Below are 9,841 nucleotides of genomic sequence, written 5' to 3' on the forward strand. Positions count from 1 at the left end.
GGACAGGCAATACAGAAGAACTGACTGACTTTCATAACTACCTGAATAGTGTCGACCCCAATCTCCAGTTTACATTATCACACTCAGATAACACAGTCAATTTTTTGGATACTCAGGTGTCCATTCTCAACAACAGACTGACTACAGATCTTTACCATAAACCTACTGATTGCAATACCCTACTCAGATTTGAATCATCACACCCTAGATCTATGATCTCATCATTACCTTATAGCCAATTATTAAGAGCCAGCCGCATCACTGATACTGACCATAAATTTGATGCCGCAGTTGACAAAATGGTCAAACAGTTCAGTGATAGGGGCTATCCCAAACACATCATCTCAAGACATGTACAACAAGTTAGAACAGAAAGGCATATGGGCAAATCCAAGACATACAAAAAAGACCAATCCATGAGAATACCATTCATCTCCACCTACAACGAAGTTTCTAGCAACATAGCAGCTACCATTAAGAAACATTGGCACCTGGTAAAAGATAGTTACCCCCAGATTAGGGAATTTCAAATTCCTCCACTTATGTCGTACCGTAGAGCACGTAACCTCAGGGATCACTTGGTCAAAGCTGACATCTCTGGACCAGGCAAACAACAGAAGTACTTGTCTGTAAAAGCGAAGGGGTGTTTTCCCTGTTTACGCTGTATTACATGCAAGTATTTACAAAAAGGCACCACGTTCATACATCCTGACACTCAGAAAGAATTTCCCATTAAATTCTACTTAACGTGCGATAGTGACCATGTTGTGTACATCCTGTGGTGCCCATGCAAACACCTATATGTAGGTGAAACTAAAAATGATTTCAGGACAAGATTGAACCAACACAGGTATTCAATCAGAAAAAAACGATTTGACCTTCCTGTGTCTAAACATTTTTCCGAAGCGGGACACACAGAAGCAGATCTTAAGTGCATGATAGTTGACCATATTCCTCCCCCAAAAAGAGGGGGTGATAGAATAGCATCCCTCCAGGTTAGAGAACTCAAGTGGATCCACAGCCTTAATACACTTAAACCAAATGGACTCAATGTAGAGTTCACTGTCCTACCTAAGATGTTGAGGCGCCAATAGGGTCTAGCCCTTTATGTTGGGGGGTATGAACCCTGCTAGAGGTGTATAGTGATTCATTCTTGTAACTAATTCCTTTTCTCTTAATTTCTATTTTAGTTCACATGCCTTCCGGGCACCTGCCTTGACGTCACTCCACCCCATATACTATATTCCGATTACATATTCCTGAGGAAACAGCAACTAAATATTCAGCTACTACAAACCTTTACTTCTTGCTCTCTGGGTAATTGACTCTACTCCCCCTCCACATACCTTTCTTTATATATCTTTGAGGATTGGACCTACTAACTGACTACCTATACTCCAGTGTGAATGTTCTCTGCATGTGGGTGCGATTTAGATTCAGGTCCCAAGATAGCGTGGGTTATAGGGTTTGGAGAGTTAAACACCCGATATGCATGGGGATACCACTTCATAGGTGCAGAGATAGTCCATGTCCATGGACAATACTCATAAGACACCCCCTGAATACAGAACCCGATACGCTATGGACCACGTTATCTACGCACATTAATAAATGTCTCTTGCATGGTGGAGTTTGCTAGGTTGTTCTAACAATTTACATTTCTTCATTTTTTAGCTTCTTACTCTACATCTTACTGTGAAATAGATATCGGTCCATACACACCGAAGAAATCTTGGTCTACATATGCTGATGCCAGAACGGTCCCGGTTCATATACACCGGTAAACTCATCTTAGTATGCATGGAGAGTGGAGTCGGCCCAAACACGCCGACTGGAGCTAGTCATTACCCTCTTTTCTATCTTTGCAGTTCGTCACTACTATGGTCGGTTGCCAAGGACAACCTCGAGTCTGAGCCTAAGTCCAAGTATCAGGGACCGTATTCCCTCTGGTTTACTTACCTTCCTTTTTTCTGCTGTCTTTACATATTGCGACCGGTTGCTAGGGGCAACCACAAGATATGGGATCCCAGCCCTAGCAACAGTGACTGCATTTCCCTTTGTTTACTTACCTGCTCTGTGTCTGCTGTTTTTACTTTTCAGCCTTCACTAGACCTTTTGCTGTCCCCCAGGAATGAATACATTATGCCTTTATTTTTTACTGAATTTAACTTATATGATTGCCAAGCTAATTCAATCAAGCTGTATACATTCTATGCAGCGATATTGATATGGCCTCTTATGCAGGGAGATTATCCTCACTGACAGGATAGGGAACCTTTCTGAGCATGCGCCAGCCACGTCTTGGTCCGGAGTCGGGTTGCCATGGATGCGAGGACGCGCTCCTGGTGTCACGTTCCACCCGAACCCGGAAATGCCTCTACTCTTCAGCGATGCGCACATCGCTTCCGGCGCTTTGGGGCCTGTGACTGGGATACATCGCGGCAGGACCCCGGAAGGCATTTCACATCACGTCACGTATTTACAGTGCACTTTGATTTATTATGCCGAATACAGGTATTTCTATATCAGATGATGACCGGATGTTTTTATATGTATGGAACACTGTATATGATTATTTATACTATTGATTTATATTTTGATTTCACAATGTTCTCTGATGACCCCTTATTTCTATATGTCAATCATGTATTACCTATCTCACATGACTTAGTGGGCGGTCTATAAATACCCACCAGTATCACTATTATTCACTTGAGAAAGCCAGCGTGAGGCTGGTGAAACGTTGTCTTTGCACATGATGGAATAAACCACCTTTATTGCAACTTGTGGAGTGCTGCATCATATTTGCTATTGTCTGGATTGAGGAACCGGCGGACCCAGGTTCCAGCTATGCGGGCACCCCTCATTTCACTTCTCTTCTGGACATTGGTTGTGCCGTTTTTATTTACATTGTATCTATCTATCTATCTCCTATCTATCTATCTATCTCATATCTATCTATCATCTATCTATCTATCTATCATCTATCTATCTCATATCTATCTATCTATCTATCTATCTCATACCTATCATCTATCTATCTCATATCTATCTATCTATCTCATATCTATCTCATATCTATCTATCTATCTCATATCTATCTTTCTATCTATCCCACTGCTGACAGCATCTATTTTTCATTCATTTACAGCCTATTTAGACGCCGAGACAGAGGATAAGTTATAGATTGTTGGGCATCCGAGCGCTAGGACCCCCTACAATCTCCTGAACAGGGCCCCTGCAGTCTGCTGTAAGGGGGTGCTGAACCCTGCACGAAGTGCCGGCCGACATGCCCCCTCCATGTATCCCATGTGTTGCCCGCGGCTTCCTGCGGGGGATATTGGAATGGCCACTTCCGGTAGACTGACAGGGCACCGTTATGTGCCCCTCACTTATAATGCCCCCCTGTCTTGTACCGCTAACAAATAATGTGCTCTGATTTATAATGCCCCCTTTTATGTGCCCCTTACTTAAAATGCCCCCTGAGGGTGCAGGACAGGGGGCATTATATGTGAGGGGAACATAACGGGGCATTATAAGTCGAAGCACATTATATGTTAGCGGCCCAAGACAGGGGGGCATTATAAGTGAGGGGCACATGACAGGGGGGGCTCCTCCCATATAATGCCCCCCTGTCATCTGCCCCTCACATTTAATGCCCCCTGTCATGTGCCCCTCACTTATGCCCCCTGTTATGTGCCCCTTACTTAAAATGCCCCCTGAGGGTGCAGGACAGGGGGCATTATATGTGAGGGGAACATTGCAGGGGCATTAAATGTGAGGGGCACATGACAGGGGACATTAAATGTGAGGGGCACATGACAGGGGGGCATTAAATGTGAGGGGCACATGACAGGGGGGCATTATAAGTGAGGGGCACATAACAGAGGGCATTCAATGTGAGGGGCACATGACAGAGGGCATTCATTGTGAGGGGCACATGACAGGGGGGCATTACAGGCCCTGACTTATAATGCCCCCCCCTGTCTTAGGCCCCTCACTTATAATGCCCCCCTGTCTTGAGCCGCTAACATATAATGTACTTCGACTTATAATGCCCTGTTATGTGCCCCTTACTTATAATGCACCCTGTTATGTGCCCCTTACTTAAAATGCCCCCTGAGGGAGCAGGACGGGGGCATTATATGTGAGGAGAACATTGCAGGGGCATTATAAGTGAGGGGCACAGCACAGGGGGGAATTATATGGTAGGGGCACAGGACAGAGGGCATTATTATTATGAGGGGGAACAGGACAGGTCATAGTTATATGTGCAGGCACAGAATGGGGCATTATTACTATATATGAGGGGCACAGAGTAAAAGGAGTTTCTGGGGTAGTACGGTTTTCATTAGCCACAATACATCACGGTATTGTATTCAGAGGGATATTTAGAGCGTACAGTGTGTGGTAGTATTATATTCTGAGGTTACAGTGTGTGGCAGTATTATATTCAGGGGTACAGTGTGTGGCTGTATTATATTCAGAGGTAAAGTGTGTGGTAGTATTATATTCAGGGGTACAGTGTGTGGCAGTATTATATTCAGGGGTACAGTGTGTGGCAGTATTATATTCAGAGGGTACAGTGTATGGCAGTATTATTCAGTGGGTAAATTGTGTGGCAGTATTATATTCAGTGGGTACAGTGTGTGGCAGTATTATATTCAGAGGGTACAGTGTGTGGCAGTATTATTCAGTGGGTACAATTTGTGGCAGTATTATATTCAGTGGGTACAGTGTGTGGCAGTATTATTCAGTGGGTACAATGTGTGGCAGTATTATATTCAGTGGGTACAATGTGTGGCAGTATTATATTCAGGGGTACAGTGTGTGGCAGTATTATATTCAGTGGGTACAATGTGTGGCAGTATTATATTCAGTGGGTACAGTGTGTGGCAGTATTATATTCAGTGGGTACAATGTGTGGCAGTATTATTCAGTGGGTACAGTGTGTGGCAGTATTATATTCATTGGGTACAGTGTGTGGGCAGTATTATATTCAGTGGGTACAGTGTGTGTCAGTATTATATTCAGTGGGTACAATGTGTGGCAGTATTATTCAGTGGGTACAATGTGTGGCAGTATTATATTCATTGGGTACAGTGTGTGGGTGTTACGCCGAGCGCTCCGGGTTCCTGCTCCTCCCCGGAGCGCTCGCGGCATTCACCTGCATGCAGCGCTCCGGTCAGACCCGCTGACCGGGAGCGCTGCATTAGTGTAACTGGCGGGGATGCGACCCGCATAGCGGGATGCGCCCGCCCGTGGCTCGCATCCCAATCCCCTCACCTGTCCCGTCCTCCGTCGGGTCAATCCCTAGGGAGCGGGGCCGCGCGCGCGCCGGCTCTCTGAGATTTAAAGGGCCAGTGCGCCATTGATTGGCGCCTGGCCCAATCAGTACATTCACCTGTGTCCTCATTATAAAAACCCACTTCCCCTTCCTGGTATCGCCGGATCTTGTTGCCTCAGTGCCAGTGAAAGCGTTCCTGTGTATGTTCCAAGCCTGTGTTCCAGACCCTCTGCTGTTGCCCTTGACTACGATCCTTGCTGCCTGCCCTGACCTTCTGCTACGTCCGACCTTGCTCTTGCCTTGTCCCTTGTACCGCACCTGTCTCAGCCGTCAGCTGGGGTTGAGTCGCTATCGGGTGGAACGACCTGGGGGTTACCTGCCGCTGCAAGTCCATCCCGCTTTGTGGCGGGCTCTGGTGAAAACCAGTAACCCCTTAGACTCTGTTCCCCTTGTACGGCTCACGTCATCACCCCACTGACACAGAGGATCCACCACCAGTATCCTCACTGCATAACCATCCGGATCCTGACAGTGGGCAGTATTATATTCAGTGGGTACAATGTGTGGCAGTATTATATTCATTGGGTACAGTGTGTGGGCAGTATTATATTCAGTGGGTACAGTATGTGGTAGTATTATATCCAGTGGTACAATGTGTGGCAGTATTCAGTGGGTACAATGTGTGGCAGTATTATATTCAGTGGGTACAGTGTGTGGCAGTATTATATTCAGAGGGTACAGTGTGTGCCAGTATTATATTCAGTGGGTACAATGTGTGGCAGTATTATATTCAGTGGGTACAGTGTGTGGCAGTATTATATTCAGTGGGTACAATGTGTGGCAGTATTATTCAGTGGGTACATTGTGTGGCAGTATTATTCATAAATAAACTACATAACATAAATTACTGTGCGACAGGACCATACGACAGAAATTACTGTGCGACAGAATTTTTCCCTGCGACTAAAAATATCGGGAAAAGTGCGACAGATTAGTAAATACCAAGTGAAAAAAAAGTTGAAAACACAAAAAATAAACACAAACCGAAACTCCACTCTTAGTAAATGAGGGTCAATGTGTGTGTGTGTGTGTGTGTGTATGTGTGTGTATGTTCCAGCATCACGTCCAAACGACTAAAGATATTAACATAAAACTTGGCACACATGTTACTTATATGTCAACAACAAACATAGGATAGGTAATTTAACCCTTACCCACTCCCATTTGTCAGAGTCGGGGTTTTTATTTAAAGTCCCATACAAGTCTATGGGAAATATATGTTATTGCATAACTTCCAAACGGCTGGAGATATTTCGACAATACTTGGTCACGTGTTACTTATATGTCAAATACAAATATATAATAGTCAAATTAACCCCTAACCAGCCCCCATATGTGAAGGATGGGGTTTTTGTTTCAAGTCCCATGCAAGTATATAGGACTTCTAGTACCTTACTCCACAAGCTCCGCTCTGCATCTCCTGATGAATGCATCAGTCCGTCTGGTAAGCCACACCCTCCACACATGCCATGTCCCATCTCACAAAGACACGCCCACCTTTTAAACCACACCCCTTTTATTTTCAGCTTACAATATCTTTACCACAACGCAGCCCCACCTGAGGACCGGATATGTGGATTAGAAATAAGGATTAGCTGTGGGGACAAATATGAGGACAGGATATGGGGACGGGATATGAGGTCGGGATATAGGGATGGGATATGAGGACGGGATATGAGGACGTGATTATGGGGTCGGGATATGGGGATGGGAAATGAGGTTGGGATATAGGGACGAGATATGAGGACAGGATATGAGGATGGGATATGAGGACGGGATATGGAGACGTAATATGGGGATGGGATATGTGATCGGGATATGAGGGCGGGATATGAGGTTGGGATATGAGGACAGGATATAGGGATGGGATATGAGGACGGGATGGGATATGAGGACGGGGTATGGGGACGGGATATGAAGTCGCGATATGAGAACAAAATATGAGGACAGGCAGTGGCGTACCTAGGGGGGGGGGTGCGGGGGGCGGCCCGCCCCGAGTGTCACTCTCAAGGGGGGTGCCAGGGGCGGACTGACACGCCGCCGCAAAATAAATTGGTTTTTTTTTTCTTTAACACTTTGCCGCCGCCCGAGCTGTTTGCCGCCGCCCGCGCTCTGTGGGGGCCCGCACCCCCCCCCCAGTGGCAAACACTGCCTTAGGGCCTAAGCCAGTGTTTCCCAACCAGGGTACCTCCAGCTGTTGCAAAACTACAACTGCCAGCATGCCCGGACAGCCAAAGGCTCTTTGGGCATGGTGGCAGTTGTAGTTTTGCAACAGCTGGAGGTGCCCGGGTTGGCAAACACTGCCTTAAGGCCTAACCCAGTGTTTCCCAACCAAGGAGCCTCCAGCTGTTGCAACACTACAACTGCCAGCATGCCCGGAGAGCCTTTGGCTGTCTAGGCATGCTGGGAGTTATAGTTTTGCAACAGCTGGAGGCACCCAGATTGGCAAACACTGCCTTAGGGCCTAAGCCAGTGTTTCCCAACAGGGTACCTCTAGTTGTTGCAAAACTACAACTGCCAGCATGCCCTAGGCGCCTGGGTTGGCAAACACTGCCTTAAGGCCTAACCCAGTGTTTCTCAACCAGGGAGCCTCCAGCTGTTGCAAAAGTACAACTGCCAGCATGCCCGGAGAGGCTTTGGCTGTCTAGGCATGCTGGGAGTTGTAGTTTTGCAACAGCTGGAGGTGCCTGGGTTGGCAAACACTGCCTTAAAGGAGTAGTCCAGTGGTGAACCCAGTGGGGAACAACTTATCCCCTATCCTAAGGATAGGGGATAAGTTTGAGATCGCGGGGGGTCCGACCGCTGGGGCCCCCTGCGATCTCCTGTACGGGGCCCCGACAGCCCGCGGGAAGGGGGCGTGTCGACCTCCGCACGAAGCGGCGGCCGACCAGCCCCCTCAATACAACTCTATGGCAGAGCCGAAGCGCTGCCTTCGGCAATCTCCGGCTCTGCCATAGAGATGTATTGAGGGGGCGTGTCGGCCACCACTTCGTGCGGAGGTCGACACCCGCTATCTGGCCGGAGAGCCTGGCCCCCGTACAGAGAGATCACAGGGGGCCCCAGCGGTCGTACCCCCCGCAATCTCAAACTTATCCCCTATCCTTAGGATAGGGGATAAGTTGTTCACCACTGGACTACCCCTTTAAGGCCTAACCCAGTGTTTCCCAACCAGGGAGCCTCCAGCTGTTGCAACACTACAACTGCCAGCATGCCCGGACAGCCTTTGGCTGTCTAGGCATGCTGGGAGTTGTAGTTTTGCAATAGCTGGAGGCGCCTGGGTTGGCAAACACTGCCTTAGGACCCAGAGTATTGTATTATACTCCAGAGCTGTACTCACTATTCTGCTGGTGAGATCACTGTGAAACAGAACCACTTTTTTTAGATTTATTATTTTATTATTATATAGATGTATAGAGGGTGGGGTGTAGCTCTGTATAGGTATATGCAGAGCTACACCCCCCCCCCCTCTTCCCCATAGGTATATGCAGAGCTACCCTCCCTCTTTCCCATAAGTATATGCAGAGCTACACCCCCCCCCCCTCTTTCCCATATGTATATGCAGAGCTACACCCCCCCTTCCCCATAGGTATATAGTGTAACTCTGCATATACCTATGGGAAAGAGGGGGGGGTAGCTCTGCATATACCTATGGGAAAGAGGGGGGTAGCTCTGCATATACCTATGGGAAAGAGAGGGGGGTAGCTCTGCATATACCTATGGGAAAGAGGGGGGGAGTGTAACTCTGCATATACCTATGCATATACCTAAGGGAAAGAGGGGGGGTCTAACTCTGCATTTACCTATGGGAAAGAGGGGCTTTCCTGGCTACCTACCTGCCCTTTTACTGTGCAGGACACCAAGGAGGGCATTATTACAGTTTGTGGGCCTATAGATGGGAAGATTGTAGAGGAGGGGAGGGCACTGAATATATGCAGAGTCTGACATGTTTTTCCTGCAGATGTCTTATCCGGACAGAGAAGAAAAGGAAAGAGGACGCCGCTGATCAGAAAATACGTAATTGTGAGTCCCAAAATGTAACTGTAATCGCTTATATGGTATATACATCCTGTGTACAGCTGTTATCTACCGCCATATGGTCCTGTATATAATCACTTATATTGTATACAGATTCCTTATAGTATACTGGTCTGTATATAGTGGTTATATTCAGTACAGTATGGCGGTATTATCCAGTTATTGTGTGGTGGTATATATTTACTCCTTGTATACTGGTATTATTGGTCATGGAAATTTACTTACGTTAAAGTGTTTCTTACATATATAAATTTGTATTTATTGTGTGTGGGATTTGGGTGGAATAGGAGCGTGGCAGAAGATTGACGAGCTGCAGAGCCTAGCAGGGGCCCTTGCCTTTTTTGGTCCGGGGGCCCCGAGTGTTGTCAGTCCGCCCCTGGGGGGAGGGGAGGGAGGGGGTGTAATTAAGGGGGGTGCGTGTGTGTGGTGGGCGGGGGGAGGGGGTGCCAAACAAAGGGT

General features: G+C 47.2%; 2 long non-coding RNA genes across 2 annotated transcripts in view; both read left to right on the forward strand.

The window, feature by feature from the left end:
* LOC130360683 (uncharacterized) overlaps window positions 1–9,338 on the forward strand; it is a 33,692-nt gene extending 24,354 nt beyond the window's left edge. The window contains exon 3 of the long non-coding RNA XR_008890759.1: window positions 9,306–9,338. This is a non-coding gene — a long non-coding RNA (uncharacterized LOC130360683). The remainder of the gene's footprint in view (window positions 1–9,305) is intronic.
* On the forward strand, window positions 1,190–1,970 carry LOC130360682 (uncharacterized). The gene is made up of 3 exons (XR_008890758.1): window positions 1,190–1,317; window positions 1,675–1,780; window positions 1,869–1,970. It is a non-coding gene; the product is annotated as an uncharacterized LOC130360682 (long non-coding RNA).
* Window positions 9,339–9,841: the final 503 nt, after the last annotated feature.

Source organism: Hyla sarda, chromosome 3 (assembly GCF_029499605.1).
Source record: "Hyla sarda isolate aHylSar1 chromosome 3, aHylSar1.hap1, whole genome shotgun sequence".
NCBI classification, from domain to species: Eukaryota; Metazoa; Chordata; class Amphibia; order Anura; family Hylidae; genus Hyla; species Hyla sarda.